Source organism: Protopterus annectens, chromosome 8.part0, assembly GCF_019279795.1.
Source record: "Protopterus annectens isolate FY-2018-M chromosome 8.part0, PAN1.0, whole genome shotgun sequence".
Lineage (NCBI taxonomy): Eukaryota > Metazoa > Chordata > Ceratodontiformes > Protopteridae > Protopterus > Protopterus annectens.
Window position 1 is genome coordinate 420205647 of NC_056741.1, and position 15020 is coordinate 420220666.

General features: G+C 44.5%; 1 protein-coding gene across 3 annotated transcripts in view; it reads left to right on the forward strand.

Moving 5' to 3' along the window:
- The window catches only part of TDRKH (tudor and KH domain containing), a 1796665-nt gene that overhangs the window by 242633 nt on the left and 1539012 nt on the right, over positions 1-15020 (forward strand). The window lies entirely within an intron of this gene.

Consider the following 15020-nt stretch of genomic DNA (forward strand, 5'->3'; position numbering starts at 1 on the left):
AATGAAATATCCATCTCCTCCTACTACTCCTTCTGTTCAAAAGCATTCTTAAGAGGATAGGTTCAACTTTGCTCAGGGCTTATTTCCAGCCATTCAGTCTCTCCAGCCTTCTGTTCCAGCTTCTACCCCCTCTTCCTGTGATGGGGAATCTTTCTCTGACCCTGATGATGAAGCCTTAGATTATGCCTCTCAGTTATCTTACCTAGCTCCTTACGAGTCTGAATTTGAGGATAGTCTTTTCTCAGATCCTCCTAATGAGGAAAATCTCTCTTTGGAGAGAGAATCTCTGAAAAAAAAAGAATCGCTCACATAAAATAAATAAATGAGAAGGTAAAAAAGTTTGAGTTTCAGAAAGGTGTTACGTGATGCTTAATGCGGACTTCCTCTGGCACAGCCCCTCTGTTGTACCACCTGTCTTGGGGAACTTAGGCAATGCCTTCAGTACAGCTTCTGTCTCCTCAGATTCTCTGCCCCTGTTCCCAAAAAGCCTGACAGATTCTACAGGGTGGCACATCCACACATATTCCTTTACAAGTACCCCATTGCAGATCTTGCTGTAATATCCTTGGATTGGGCAAAGAGTTGTAAATCTTTTTTCCATCTGCCAGTCATATAAGACATGATACAGTTGCTTTGACAGGTTTGACAAGAAGGTATTCTCTACTTTGGTTTTCAGGGCAATTATAGGTCAAATGCCTATGTCTAAACATCTGATCCTATTTCTTCAGTCTGTCCGATTCATCTCTTGGGTACTGAGCCACTTGTGAGATCCAGTCTGTCCATTAGCCAGTGCACTAAAGTCTCAAGCTTCTTCAAAAACTGTCCCATAATCCCTTGTGAACCTCTCCCATAATCCCCTGTGAACCTCTCCCTTCAGATCTCATTTGCCACCATAGTAAATAGGTCAATTTTTGTTGCTCTTCAGTTTTTTTCATATCTATTGCTGACGCCGATATCCTTTGTTGTAGAGTTGCATGGTTTTATGGTGGTTTGCTAGTTATCATTCTGTAGTTAGAACCATATTTTCATCACGGTGCTGAGGTAGTTGGCCTAGTGTCTCTTTTCATAAAAAGGTATAGCAAATGTGGACATAAATTTTTTTCACCTCAAGATGCACACAATTTGTGTAGTTTGTTTAGGACTAGAGCATTTAAATGCTAACTCTACTATATGTAAAGGGTTTGGACCTAGATCCCTAGCAGACAGGGAAAATAAGTTATCAAAGGAATGCTTTCTTCAAATACTGCAGATAAGGTGGACAAAAGAAAGGAAGAGGAGGAAAAAGGAGATGGTGAAACCCCAAACTGATGAGACTGGGCCATTATCTCCCCCTAAGGTACCGAGAAAGAAATAATGTTAAGTTGTCAATCTCGCCTTCATTCTTGCTTGATGGGTTCGGAGCCGATCCCTCGGCTCCGACTCGGCACTTGCTTTAGCTCGAGAACTCCTTTTACCAGCTCGAGGCAGCCCCATATCCCATGATGCAAGGCAGGAAGTACCCAGATCTCGTTTGCCGCTTCGCTTGGGAGGTCTTCTCTTTACCAGCTCCTGGTAAGTTGTTCACTTTTGTGATATTTAAGCCCCTTTTTTAGTTTAAACTAATTTTTGATAGTTTAATTTTAAAATTAACCTTTTTCTGACAGAAATCCCTGTCTCTTTTAATTTTTAGTCAGTCAATTTTCCCTATCCCATCCCCCCCCTGTTAGGGTGTGTGTGTTGGTGTTTTTTACTAAATACCTCTTGGTATTAATTTAATTTAATTTGACTGGTGTGTGTGTCTGTTGTGTTTAGGCACCATGTCTAAGGAGAGGGTTTCAGGTTTTAAGAAGTGTGACTCGTGCTGTCAGAAGATGTCTCTGACAGACGGTCACACTTCTTGCCTGTACTGTTTGGGCCCTCTTCACCTGCAGGACTCCTGTGCTATTTGTCACTCCTTCAGCCAGAGAGTCCTGCAGGAGACGCAATAAGTTGATTCTCAGGGGTCTTCTTAAGCCGGAGGGCTCTCCGGCTAAGTCGGCCCCACAAAAATCAACCAAAACTGCCAAAGCCCAGGCTTCTGTTCCTAAGCCTGCGGCCTCGGCTCCGACTCGTATAGAGTCGAGATCGGCTCCGGCTGGAGCCGATTCTGGATCCACAAAGCTTTCGGCGCCGATGGCTATCGGTGCCGAATCTGCTTTGACCACTGTGGTGTCGGCTCCGATCGGCTCCGACACCCACGCACGGACATCGGTGTCGGCTCCGATCGGCTCCGACACCCATGTGGCACAGGCATCGGTGTCGGCTCCGATCGGCTCCGACACCGTTACCTTGGTAGCTGTATCGGCTCGGCTGGAGCCGATACATCGAGACGTTCTGCCGGCTCCGAGAAATCGGTGCCGACAGGATCAGTAGTATCGGCTCCGATGGCCCATTCCAGGAAGAGGTCGAGGTCTCCTTCCTTGGAGCCGATACTTTCGGCTCGCCGCCTCTTCTATCGGAGCGGAGCCATCGGAGCCGATCTTCAAGGTCATCCAGGTTGTCAGATCATGACCTAGAGAGAGTGGTCAGTAGATTGCTCAAGTCACAGGTACTGGCCCAAATGCTACACAGTCCGTCTCAGCAGGCGACTGTTGGTCCACACCCCGTTACTGTTCCTCCTTCGACTCTACCCCAGAGTTTGGAGTTGGAGTCTTCGGCATGGTTACTGCTACGGCTGGAGGACGGATACCTCCTTCTGTTCCTTCAGCCCCTACTCTTATCTCCTCTTCCTTAGAGGGATTCGGTGGTCGGGCTTCCATGGTCTCCTCCGAGGGTGAGTGGCATCGGACCCTTGTCCGAGCCCGCTCTTCCCCTTGGAGCCTCAGCCTTGGTGAGCTCGGCTCCGACATCTGCCTCGGAGACTTCCTTTCGGTGGCCCCTGGAGTTCCTAGCTCTTCGGAGCGGGTTCTCTCGGACCTGCCTGGGAGGGGAGCATTCGAGGTGATGAAGAGTGTACTGGCCACTGGTATCAGTCAGCAGTCTCTTCCCGTAGCTCCTCCCTCTATTGTACCTGTTGACATCTCTGCCACTTCTCTTGCTACAGGACCCAGAGATCCTCCGCCTCAGGTTTCCCCATTGGGAATTTCCCCCTCTTCCGAGGATTCTCCTGATGTTTCAGGAGATCCTCCTAGGAAGAGGACTTGTAAGAGGAAGCATGTAGACTCCCCTGAGTCTGTCACTGGATACTGACTTTGATGAGTCAGAGGGATCCCTAGATCCCCTCTGAGGATGTCTCCTTCTCAGACATCCTAGATCTTCTGAAACTGACGGAAATCTGGCCCTCCAACATTCCCTCTGAGGATGAGTCAGTATACCTAGAGGCGTTTGGATCCCGGCCCGCCACCTCCTGGGTGTCTCCGCCTTGCGACCCCCTTATGCAGGTTATTGCACGAAAGGCATGGACAGCTCCTGACTCTGTAGAGCCAGTCCCTAGGAGGCCTTCTAAATTTATCACTGCCCCTAGTGACAAACAATTCCTTACCAAAGGTGTCCCTGCTGATGCCATGGTGGTGGCTGCGGCCACCAAAAAGGAACTTGCAGATCCTTCCGTGACCGTCCATCCTCCTAATAAGGACTCTAGGACCATGGATAGGTACGGCAAGCGGATGTTTTCCTCAGCGACCTTTGCTATCGTTCGCTGAATTATCTTTGTCACTTCACCAGACTCCAGAGAGATATCCTGAAGGAGCTGGGAGAAGTAGTTCAGGATCCTACAGCTGCAGGGGCCCAAGAAAAGATTGCTTCGCAGCTAGGAACCCTAAATTCCATTGCTAACTCCTCCATGCGGCTAATATCTTATGCTGCGGATGGAGCGAGTAGAGCCGCAGGCACAGGTGTGGCTCTTAGACGCCAGGCCTGGATGCGGCTATGTGATTTTGCGGATCCCTTTAAGGCGTCCTTCACAAATTCTCCCTTTGATGGGTCAGCTTTGTTTGGCCCTCAGGTGAAGGAGACCTTGACCAGGTGTGAGCAGGACGGCAAGACTCTTTCTGCTGTTGGAGTCCGTTTTTCCACCCCTTCTAGGCCTTATCCCAAAGGACAGAAGGGTGGGAAGATGTGGTTCCGTAAATCCCAAGAAGTCACGCCGGATTCACGTGGTCAGTTTACCCCTAGAGGCAGAGGGGTAACAACAACAGACGCCGCTCTAGAGGCAGAGGGGGTCCGAAGAACCAGGGCAACAGGGAGTCTCTTCCTGAGAAGCCCTTTCAGCATCCCTGAGGTGTTGCCCAGCTGTCCCTCCTTGGAGGCAGTCGGGGGAAGATTATCACTGTACCCAGAAGCCTGGCATTCCCTCACTCAAGACAGATGGGTACAGTCGATCATATCCAAGGGTTACATAATTCCTTTCGAGGAAAGTCCCTTCCCCTCAAGTTCCCTTCCAGATGTACCACCGGTCTAAGGGACATTGCAGAGTTAGAAATCGCAAAACTACTGCAAAAAGAGCCATTCAGCCAGTTACAATAGACCATTCAGAGCCGGAATCTACTCAAGGTTCTTTTGGTCCCCAAAAGACGGGAGACTGGAGACCAATATTGGATCTCAGCAGACTCAACAAGTCTGTCAGGAAGACAAGATTCGAATGGTCACTCTTCAGTCAATTCTGCCCTTCTTACAGAAGGACAACTGGATGTGCTCAATAGATCTTCAGGATGCGTACTATCACATCAAAATTCACAGACGCTCCAGGAGATTTCTCCGCCGGCTGGGGTCCAGTCATTTCCAGTTCAGAGCCCTGCCCTTTGGTCTCACTACAGCCCCAGAGTGTTCACCAAATGCATGGCAGTGGTCACGGCTCACCTGAGACGTCAAGGATTCCAGGTGTTTCCGTATCTCGACGACTGGCTCCTGTCAGCCACCACCAGGCATCAGCTTATACAAGCCAGGGATTACACAATAGACCTTTGTTCTCATTTGGGCATCTCAGTCAACTTGAAAAGTCATCCTTATCGCCCTGCCAGTCTATTACCTTCATAGGCGCAAACTTAAACACTGTTCGGATGTCAGCTACCCTTACAGAACAAAGAGTTTCAGACATTCAGACTCATGTCAGGATCATTCTGGCCAGCAAGAAGGTACAGGCCAGAATGGTTCTAAAGGTATTAGGTCTCATGGCTGCGGCCATTACTCTTCTTCCCCTGGCTCGATTCTACATGCGCCTCCTTCAGTGGATGCTGTTCACACAGTGGTCATACCAGCAACTCCCAATGCGTCACCAGATTCTGGTGACACAAACATGCAAAGAACATCTTGCTTGGTGGATCACATCGTCTCAGGTTCACCAAGGCAGGTGCTTTGTACCTCCGTCCCGATAGCCACTGTCACCACGGATGCCTCCCTGATCGGGTGGGGGGGTCATTATCAGGGCAGGATGGTTCATGGGACGTGGCATCTGTTCGAGTACCATCTGCACATAAATGTCCTGGAGATGAGAGCAGTGCTTTTAACGTTGCAAGCCCTCAACGACTTTCTTCCCGTAGGGACAATTGCAGTCCTCACAGACAACATGTCTGTAGTTTGGTATATCAACAAACAGGGCGGAACCAAGTCCTACCCCTTGTGTCGAGAAGCGCTCAGACTATGGCAATGGGCGATCTCCTCTCATCGGTTTCTGGTAGCAACGCATATCCCTGGGAAAACCAACATTATAGCGGACAGATTGAGCAGAGCTATTTCATGCCTCACGAGTGGTCTCTCAAGCAATCCATAGCGGAAGAGATTTTTCTGGAATGGGGTCGTCCATGTTGCGATCCTTTTGCTACTCCCCAAAACAGCAAATGTCCAGACTTCTTCAGCCTCTTCCCTCTATCAGGCCATCCCCCCAGAGACGCTCTGACCCAGGTTTGGCCCCAGGGACTTCTTTATGCCTTCCTCCATTTCCTCTGATCCCTCAGGTGATCCAGAAAGCTACCGTTTTGAGAGCCAAATTGATTCTCATTGCCCCTTACTGGCCTCGACAAGTTTGGTTCCCGTTCCTCCATCGTCACCTTTTGGTGCAGCCGTGGCATCTGGACCCAGTGCCAGATCTACTGATTCACCAATCCGGTCAGCTGCACCGGTCAATCCCTTCTCTCAACCTCACAGCATGGTTGCTCCACTTCCTTCCTTAGCCAGGCTTCCTTTGATCTCTAACCCAGTTAGAGATATCATAGTACCTACACTAAAATCCTCTACCAGGAGGATTTATACAAGCAAATGGAGACGTTTCTCTTATTGGGCTAAGGCCCAAAATATTGATCCTTTTACTGCCCCTGTCCAGGCAGTTCTGGACTTCTTAGCAGAGATTTTTCATGCAGGCTCCTCTTCCTCAACAGTCAGAGTTCAGTTGGCTGCTATTTCTAATTTTCATGTCGGGATAGCAGATCATAATATTATGTCCCATAGGCTCTGCAGGGCCTTCTTGAAAGGAATTTTCCTACTAAAGCCTCCAATCAGGAATCCTCCTCCTCAGTGGGATCTAAATTTAGTGCTGACATCCTTGATTCTTCCCCCCTTCGAGCCAGCTGTTTCTTGTTCCCTGAAATGTCTTTCTTGGAAAACTTTATTCCTAGTGGCTATTACATCTGCCAGGAGGGTGTCTGAACTTCATGCTCTTTCGGTTCGACTCCCCTATTTGATTTTTCACAAAGACAGAGTATCTTTGAGAACTAATCCATCATTTTTACCTAAGGTTGCTTCAAAAAACAATCTGAATCAATCCATTGATCTCCCCGTATTTTTTCCTAACTATTCAGATAGAGCTGAACAAAAGCTACATTATCTTGACGTCCACCGTCAGCTCAGATATTATTTGGACAGAACAAAAAATTTAGAAAATCTGATCAACTTTTTGTCTCCTATGCGGATAATAAAAAGGCCTACCTGTTTCTAAAGTGACTTTGTCCAGATGGCTTTCTTCGGTCATCACTGAAATTTATACGATCAGGGGAAAACAGCTGTGCTCAAAACCTAAAGCACATTCAACTAGGAGTTTAGCTACTTCTACAGCTTTTCAAGCTAGACTACCTTTGGACACTATTTGTGCAGCGGCCACTTGGGCCACTCCTCACACTTTTGTTTCTCATTACAAATTGGACTTGGCCTCCAGTGACAGAGCCAGTTTTGGCTCTACAGTCCTCAAGAGTTTGTTCCATTGAGCCACCCAGGATAGAGGTGCTAGGACGGTCCCATCTTGAAAGAATGAAGGCGAGATTGACAACTTAACATTAAGAAGTTACCTACCTACCATTACGTTCCATGATAGTTGTCTTCTCTGCACTTCTTTCTTGCGACCCTCCCTCCTTCCCCCTGGCCTGGACAGACCTTGTATAAGAAACTGTTATGCTAAAGACCATTCAGACCTGGTCCTTTTTCCATCTGTAAGTTTCTTCTTCCTTTGGGAAGTATGTTATGCTTGGTGTTATTGCCCTTTTGTCAACAAACGAGATCTGGGTACTTCCTGCCTTGCATCATGGGATATGGGGCTGCCTCGAGCTGGTAAAAGGAGTTCTCGAGCTAAAGCAAGTGCCGAGTCGGAGCCGAGGGATCGGCTCCGAACCCATCAAGCAAGAAAGAAGGCGAGAGAAGACAACTAACATGGAACGTTATGGTAGGTACATAACTTCTTATTTCCCCCTCTTTCTCTCTCAAGCGAAAATCTCCAGTGACTGAGACCATAGTAATCCAGGACAAATCCCCCTCCAAATCAGATGACAGACACTCATATGAAAGGAAGTTTTCACTTTTCATGATTTCAGGATCTCCTTCCACTGCTTTCGTAAGGTCTGTACACTACGTCGAAATGCATCAGAAGTAGATTGGAAGCAGATAAGGGCCTTTTTCAATACGCAGATAGAGCTGGGTGTCATCTGTTTCCCCTCTGTTTCTAGTTTGGATCAAGTTGACACCACCTCACCACGTATAGCTCGTTCCATGATGCCAGTGTCTGCCTCAGCAACTTCAGACTATCCAGTGAATCCTGTCATATCTGTAGTATCAGTGCCAACACTTTCACTTCTAACACGCACTACTCCCATGACTTTGGTGTTGTGTGTCGTGAGCCTGAGTGATCAGCATCAAGACTTGGGCACCTTTTCTTGGTGACGACCAGTTTTGGAACCATTCTTCGTGTTGGAGTCTTCAGCATTTGAGCTCTTCTGGTGTCCATCTCAAGGCCTTCTGGATCTTCACCATTGGGGCTTCCTTCTTTAGCCCTACCTACTTTTGCTTCAGTGAGCAAGAGACTGTTCAAAGGAGTGGTCCCTCAATGCAGACATTCCAGACTTGCCTTCAAGTAATGGTGATGATGATTGATTGCCTTTTCCAAAGACTTGCCAATAGAGACTTCTATCTATCAGTCATTCAATCCATTCGTATTGACTTCCATGGACAAAGCAGAGCAGTATTCAATGTATACTAAGATGTGCTTCTTACCAGGCTGAACAAGGACTGTTAGTTGCTTGTCTGGTGCCAGGATACATCAGATCACGCACGCATTCAGGTCCTTACCAGTACGACTCTGTTATAGTTCATGCCAGTGTCAGTGACTTGGTGCATCTCCCAGGACTATATGAAGAGAGACATGATGGAGCTCTCAGACTGTATATCGAAGGCATGTAAGATCCTAGCATTGAGAAACATTCTACCTTCTCTAAGGATGATGCTGTGATGTGAGCAAAATATAGTTGACTTCAATAATTGCCTTAGTTTGTGGTGTTATTCAAAAGGGTTCCAGTATTAGTCACCCTGGGAGGATATGATCAATAGATCATGCTGCTTCACCAGGGATGGCTTGCATCTCTCCTTTCTAGGGTTTTGATTATTGCTAAAAACATTGACGACTCTCATAGTGCCTTTTTAAGGCAATACCAGCTTGATAAACCTACCAATGAAACAAAACAAGCAAAGGAAAATATGAAGATGTTTGTGATCAGTGCCAGGAGCCTAAACAAGAAACTCCACTCTCTGCAAGTCTTTCTCCCCCAGGAAGTCATTGATGTCTGTATAGTGACTGAGACATGGTTTAAAATAACAGAGAGAAGTTCAGCATACTTTCCATATGTTTAGAGCACTGTACTCTGTATCCTACAAACTGCTAAGAGGTGACTTGTGTCTGGAATACAAAACATCCTCCAACCCATTACTGATAGATTTACTGCACATCAGCAAGTCAAATGGTGTCAGAAATTCTCTGTCTGGGGATCTAAATGTCTTCTGGAACATCAACAGAACATTTGGAGGGATAGGTATATCTCGCATTGGATACTGTTGCTCTGGAACAGATTCTTATCCACATAAAACAAGAGTTCATCCTTGTCCATATTCAAGAGCATTTTGTATCTGTAGATGGGGAATTTCACCCCAGAACTGCTCCCTGTACTACTGATGGATAGAGGCCACTTCCAAATGCTTTGTCCCATGCATGGTTCTCCTCAAATTATCCATGGTATGATCCCAGTTGTTATTGGGGATTATATGTAATTATTGACCATGGGATGGCTAAGGCTAATTTTTAACCAAATGGGATTGGTTATTTTGAGCACAAAAAGGGAAACTGGCTAAGTTTAAAATGGCCCACAAGAGCCAGCTAGCTTAATTCTTAAAAATGAAATAAAAAATCCGAACACAACATGGAATCACCAATTTAATGGCATACTTGACAAAACGTCCCAACTACTAAGCACTTTCACCATATAAATGGGTTCATCAGAGTAACGTTGGGTAAAACATTTAAATAGTATAAACACTTGACAACTGACCAATCCACATTCAGTGACATCATCACTAGTAAAAATACAATAAAAATCAAAATAATGAAAATGAAATGGAAAAATCCTATGAAGACATGAATAAAATAAGCTGTACGTGTCAAAAACATTGATAAAAAATATATTTTATATATTTATATATAAAATGAAAAAGCTTGAGATAATGTTTTAAACAACTTTTTAATTTTTGAAATTAAAAGTTGAAAACCTTGAGACCATGTGGTAATTTAGGCTTAATGCCATGCATCCACCAGGCCTAAATGACAGCATAGCTATTCTTCCTATACTTAAGGCAAACGCATCTGTTTAAAACATCTCAAGCTTTTTCATTTTATATATACATATATATATATATATATATATATATATATATATATATATATATTTATATTTATATATATATATATATATAAAATATTTATTTTTTATCAAGGTTTTTGACACATGTTCAGCTTATTTTATTCATGTCTTTGTAGGATTTTTTCATTTTTATTATTTTTATTGTATTCTTGCATTTTACTAGTGATAATGTCACTGAATGCGGATTGGTCAGTTGTCAGGTGTTTATATTATTTAAATGGTGTTTGTTTTACCCAATGTTACTCTGAAGCCATTTATATGGTGAAAGCGCTTAGTCGTTGGGACATTTTGTCAGTGTGCCATTAAATTGGTGATTCCACGTTGCATTCGGATTTATTTCATTTTTACTTAGTTCTTGCCTCATTGGAAAACTTTGGTGTTTTGTGTTTTTGTTTAGCCCAATTCTTACCTATGAAACTATGTAGATTTGTAGCAAACGCACACTGAGGCTTCCTGATACTTTGACCCATCACAGACAGAGATCCCCAGAAAAAGACTGTGTAAAAGAAAACACATTGATTCTTCTAGTCCATCACATCTGACACTGATTTGGATGAGAGAGAGGGCTTCTTGTGTCCCCTTCAGAAGTTGTCACTTTTGCCAACGTCCTGTGAAGTGGCGAGTATTTGGCCATCTGAACCACCCTCTCAGGAAGAGGAAGTCCTTTTCAAAGCGTATGGCTCTCTTCTCCTACCTCTTGAGTGGTCTGTCCTACAAGACCATCTTTTAGGTTTGGTTCCAAGGAGAGCATGGCAGGAAGCATACAGAACTGAAGCCATTCCCAAAACAAAAAATGCCAAGCTGTTCAAACACTACTAGTTTAATACTAACCTGGTACCTCTGCTATGCCTTCTCTGGGTAATTCAACAATTAAACAGTGTAGCAAACCAGGTTAGGTTTGACTTTGTGGATTTAAAGCGAGAGAGAACAGAAATTGGTGATCAGTGATCCTTGGCTGATGATAAATGGAGATGGTAATCTTAACAAGTTTGAACTGTTGGAAAAGCTAATGCTTAAGGAGAGATAGCATTATACTGTGATACTAAGCTGTTAGAAAAATATATCCGGTTAAACATTGTTCCTAGTGATTTGTGTTGACCATTTACCTGCAGTGGACTTTAATGATGAGAAAGCCAGTTTATTAAATGAATGGAAGAAGGTTTCACCTCAGTGCAGATTGGGATGGTTGTGGGTTCTGGTAGAGAGAAGGTCACGTGAAAATTCAAAAAGAAATTCTGCACCTTCAAAACGTAAGCACTGAAGTTTCTGAAGTGATTTATTGTGAGAGGATGAAAGATATTAAAGTAAAAATTGAGAAAGCTGAGGTTGAGATTTTGTCCTGAAAAAAGAAAAAACTCAATTGGGAAAGTAAGGATTTCAAAGCCGGCTTCATTTTTTTCCTGGCAACTTGAGTCTTGCATAAGTAGGTTGAAGGTCAAATCTAGAGAAAGCCGTAATGGCTTCCGCTTCATCAGTTGATATCAATTTGAGTAGAAAAAATGTATTCTTTGAAGGTGTTCTGCCTGCAAATGTGTGAACAAATGAAAGAACTGGTAGGAACAAAGGGGATTTTACACACCAGCAGAACAATTGAAACAAGGGAAAGGTGGGAAGAGGTCACGGTAGGAGGATCGAGGTAGTAAGTGCCTCATATGAAAAGGCAAAAAAATATTGAGACCATACTGGAAATTATTCTCAGAAGTTGAACATTTATTAATTTATCTATTTTGACTGTTACCCATGAGGTTAAGTGTGTTGCTCAAAGGCATAAAATGTGTTTGAACAAGAATTCCAATGCTAGTGGACTAATTTTCTGATGTTGGTAAGTTTTGTAAAGATTTTTATTTAAAAGTTTTTTTTTTTTCTGAAAAGCTAAACAAGGTTGTGAAAATGCTTGTGAAGTTCAGCAAGCTAAACAAGATTGTGAAAATGCTTGTGAAGTTGATTAACTTGGGGAGAGTAATTGGGGAGATTCACTTTTAAACCTTTCACTCTAAATTTTGTGAGGTTGTAGATAACAGTGGCGATAGTTATACTTCTTCCAGTAATTTTTCTACTGGTTATAGTAAACTTACTGTCCCAGTTTCATCCTATGTTAGCAGGTTTTTTTTACCTCCTAAAAGTCATTCTGCAGTTTGAGAGCGTTTTGCTTAAAAAAGTCGAACAAGAGTATTGTAAGTTTTTAAAAATTCAGAAACAATTAAATTTTTCAAAAAAAAAAAAAAGAATGGCAAACTCTGCAAGGATTTAGAAAGCAAACAAATGTGTTTTTAGGCAGAGAAAGGGAGTAATTAGATAATTTTGGGGGGGGAAATCACTATAAAAATATGGTTCATGACTTATTGGTCAATCAGAATGATCATGATAAACTGTTAAATCTGATGTTGTCCTCCTTGTTCTGATTCACATTAGGGTTACAGATCCAGTCCTCTGATCCAATTCAGCCGCCTTCTATAGACTTCAGCTTCCAGGCTTGAGCTCCTCAGTTACCCATAATTCCCTGTACTGAGCTCCCTGTGCTAAGCAGAGCTCCATCAGATCTCGTTTACCGCCATTCACACTGGACATGCTCTCCAGTGCTCAAGCAGCTCGTTAGTTATCCTTTCTATTTACAGACAAGTGTATTCCTTTTTGTGGCACACTTAACAGTCACAGTGTGCAGTTTGTCATGGGTTCAACCTCAGAGCGATCTGCAGACGGAGACCAGATCACTTTGGCTACCACTCCACCCTGTAGCCCCTCATCAGATCTGAGTACTGGGCCTACCGTTCCTGTCCAGGGTCAGTCCTTTTCGAAGAGCATCCAAGATTTCCCAGCCGAGGTGGCCCCCACCTCTTCCAATACCTCTCCTGAACATCACACAGAGAAGGTCCCTCAGAAGAGGATGTGTAAAAGGAGGCACCTAGACTCCCCCGTGAAGTCTTTCATCAAAGATACAGACTTTGATGAAGGGGAGGGATCTCCAAAATCACCACCAGGGTACATATTTTTTGCAGACATTTTGGAAATTTAAAACAAAAAACAAAAAGGGGGTGGTTGGTTGTCCCAAGATCCTACCTTTGAGGAGTCCGTATTTCTGGAGGCCTTTGGGACAGACCCATCTACATCTTGGGTGACCCCCCCCCCCCGTAACCACCAGCAGGTCCTCTCATAAACTTGGTGGCACGCTGGGTATGGAAAGAGTCTGACACTAATACAGCCTGTGCCTACATGACCTGATAAAATTCTTTCAGCACCTACGGATTGTTCCTTTTGGTCCAAGGGTATTCCAGTTTACACAATGGTGGTGGCACCCTCCATTAAGAAAGAGCTAGCTGAACAAAGCTCTACCATCCATCTGCCAAACAGGGAGTCTACGATGATAGGCAGTTTCACAAGCAAGTCTACGCTTCAGCCACTTTCCCGCTGAGAACGCTTAACTTCTTGGCACATTTTACTCAACTGCAGACAGACCTGGTCAAGGAACTCTAAATCGTTGGTGAAGACCATGCTGACAGAGGAATTTTGAAAGATTTCTCTGAAGCTGGCTACTGTTTCTTCGCTTGCTAATTTATCCATGAGGCTCATCTGTTATGCAGCAAGAGAGTACCTCAAGGGTAGCTTGCACCAGTATTGCTGTATGCAGACCTGCCTAGATGAGGCTTTGGGACTTCGCAAAGCCTTTTATGGTGTCTTTTATCAGTGTTCCCTTTGATGATTCCTCCTTATTTGGACCATCAGTTAGACACCCTGTCCCGCAGCAAGAAAGAGGGCAAGACCTTGTATGCTGTGGGGATCACGTTTTCAGGCCCTCAGTGGTCCTACTTCAGGAATTAGAGAGGGGCCATGAAAATTTGGTTTCATAAGTGTCAAGGGTCTTTTGCTGACCAACATGGAGAGTTCCTCTACAGATGCAGAGGGGGGGCTTTAATGGGAGATGCCACCCCAGAGGCAGAGGAAGTCCGCAAGATTAGGGTTTCAAGTAACCTTTTTCTGACGAGCCCTATCAGTGCTCCTGAAGCATTGCCTGGCTGTCTCTGCCCTGTTGGCAGGCAGGGGCTGTTTTTCTCTGAACTCAAAAGCCTGAACCCAAGTAGCAAAAAATGTTTTGGGTGTAAACCATTATATCCAGAGACTATTCCATCCTGTTTCACATTATACCCCCCAAGAACATGAAAAATGCTCGCAAATGTTCCACCTAGTCAGAGAGAGTTGGTAGTCTTAGAAATTTGAAAGTTACTGCAAAAAAGTCCTCTAGAAAGTCCAAACCAAACAGAGAGGATCTGAAACTTAATCCTGCTCATTTTTAGTGCCAAAGAAGACTGGGGACCTAAGGCCATTCTTGGATTTAAGTAGACTGAACTTGTTCGTAAGGAAAATGAAGTTTCGGATGGTTATGGTACAGTCTATCCTTCCTTTAAGGAAGGACGATTGGATGTGCTCTGTGGTTATAGGATGCATACTATCACATCAAACTAGACAAAGTGCTCTAGGAATCATCTGCGCTTCAGGCTGGGGGCCAGTCACTACCAGTTCAGAGCCCTTCCCTTTGATCTCACCCCCCAGGGTGTTTACAAATGCATGGCAGTGGTTGCAGTATCTAGACTGGCTTCTAACTGCCCCAACCAGGCATCAACTGTCATGCCAGAGACTACGTGTTCCAGATTTTGGGTCTGTTGTGCATCATGATAAATCAGAACAAGTCACAACCACTACCAACTCAATCCTTGGAGTTCATCGGGGCTCAGCTGAACACAGTTACCCAAATAGCATTATTGCCCCTACATCAGATAGTCACCTTGAGACTTCATGTCCAGACCTTAACTCTTCCTTCTCCTGCCGCCAGGCTTGTTCTTCAAGCTCTTGGATCTATGGCGGCTGCAGTAACATTAGTTCCTCTGGCAAGATTCTATATGCTTG